Here is a 1,998-nt window from a genome sequence, read left to right on the forward strand (position 1 = left end):
GACAGGCTGGAGTGCAATGGTGCAATCTCAGCTCCCCGCAACCTCCACCCACCAAGTTCAGGCAATTCTACTGCCTCAGCCTCCCAAGCACCTGGGACTACTGGCATGCACCCACCACGCCCGGCTACATTTTGTATTTTTAATAGAGACGGGGTTTTGCTATGTTGGCCAGGCTGGTCTCAAACTCCTGACCTCAGGTGATCTGCCCGCCTTGGCCTCCCAAAATGCTGGAATTACAGGCGTGAGCCACCGCGCCCGGCCCACATATTCACTCAGCCTACCTTTTTAGGTATGGTTAGGCTCTTTAGAAGTGGATAACAGGCCAGGTGCGGTGGTTAACGCCTGTAATCTCAGCACTTTGGGAGGCTGAGGCAGGTAGATCATGAGTTCAGTTCAAGACCAGCGTGACCAAGATGATAAAACCCCGTCTCTACTAAAAATACAAAAATTAGCTGGGCGTGGTGGCAGGTGCCTGTCATCCCAGCTACTCGGGAGGCTGAGGCAGAGAATTGCTTGAACCCAGGAGGCAGAAGATGCAGTGAGCTGAGATCCAGCCATTGCACGCCAGCCTGGGCGGCAGAGAGACTCTGTGTTACCCCCCACCCCCGCAAAAAAAAGTGGGTAATCAAGTTAAGTCATTTATAAATTGTCTGTTTAAAAAAGTTTTAAAGTGTATTTGTGGGCCACAATCAACGCTGAGGTTATTAAAGCAGCCGTGACAGTGGACAGCCTGGGGGCGCTATCTGAATAATGCCCTAACAAGTACCCACTGAGGCTTGTAGGGATCGTACCTTTGCATTAAGATGACTTTCATCCACACGTCACTGCTTGATTTTTAAAAGGTTTTCAAGTTTATTCATTAGAAATCATAGTGCTCAGATTTTATTGCTATTTTCACTTTGAGAAAAATATTTAGACTTCGGTCCTATCATGGTGGGTTCAGAGACTGGTAACCTTGAAATTAAATACCTTTAGAAGACGTTATTTCAAGATGTCCCTGCCCCCACTCCTTCGTTACACAGTGTGGTACTGGGAGTGGTGTATATTCTGAAGTTTTCCAGAAAAAAATGATTCCAGATACTCATAGAAACAGAACTCAATTAGTGAAAGAGATAAAGTTCAAGCAACTGGCTATTATACTGGATGGAACTAGAGGGTAAGAAGTGTAAACCACATAAAATTTAACACAGAAAGCAAGCCTAGGCCAGGCACAGTGGCTCACGACTGTAATTCCAGTGCTTTGGGAGGCCAAGGTGGGAAGATCACTTGAGGCCAGGAGTTCTGAGACCAGCCTGGGCAACATGGTGAAAGCCCACCTATACAATAAATAAATTATCCAGGTGTGGTGGCTTGCACCTGTAGTCCCAGCAGAGGCAGGAGGATGGCCTGAGCCCAGGGAGTTCAAGGCTGCAGTAAGCTGCTACCGTGCCACTGTAATCCAGCCTGGGTGACACAGTGGGACTCTCTGAGAAAACAAAAAGCAAGCAAGCAAGCCAGCCTAGGCCAGGCACAGTGGCTTACATCTGTAACTCCAATACTTTGGGAGATCTAGGCGGGAGGATCACTTGAGGTCAGGAGTCTGAGACCAGCCTGGGCAACACAGTGAGACCCCATCTCCACAAAATATTAGATGGGAATGGCGGTGCATGCCTGTGGTTAGTCCCAGCTACTCGGGAGGCTGACGTGGGAGTTCACTTGAGTCCAGGAGTTCAAAGCTGCAGTGAGATCTGATGGCACCACAACACTCCAGCCTGGGCGCCAACGAGACTATCTCAAAAAATAAAATTTTTAAAAACCAAGCTCTGCCGGGCGCGGTGGCTCAAGCCTGTAATCCCAGCACTTTGGGAGGCCGAGACGGGTGGATCACGAGGTCAGGAGATCGAGACCATCCTGGCTAACATGGTGAAACCCCGTCTCTACTAAAAATACAAAAAACTAGCCGGGCGAGGTGGCGGGCGCCTGTAGTCCCAGCTACTTCGGAGGCTGAGGCAGGAGAAT

The sequence above is a fragment of the Rhinopithecus bieti genome, unplaced genomic scaffold (assembly GCF_001698545.2).
Source record: "Rhinopithecus bieti isolate Rb0 unplaced genomic scaffold, ASM169854v2 scaffold_54331, whole genome shotgun sequence".
NCBI lineage: Eukaryota > Metazoa > Chordata > Mammalia > Primates > Cercopithecidae > Rhinopithecus > Rhinopithecus bieti.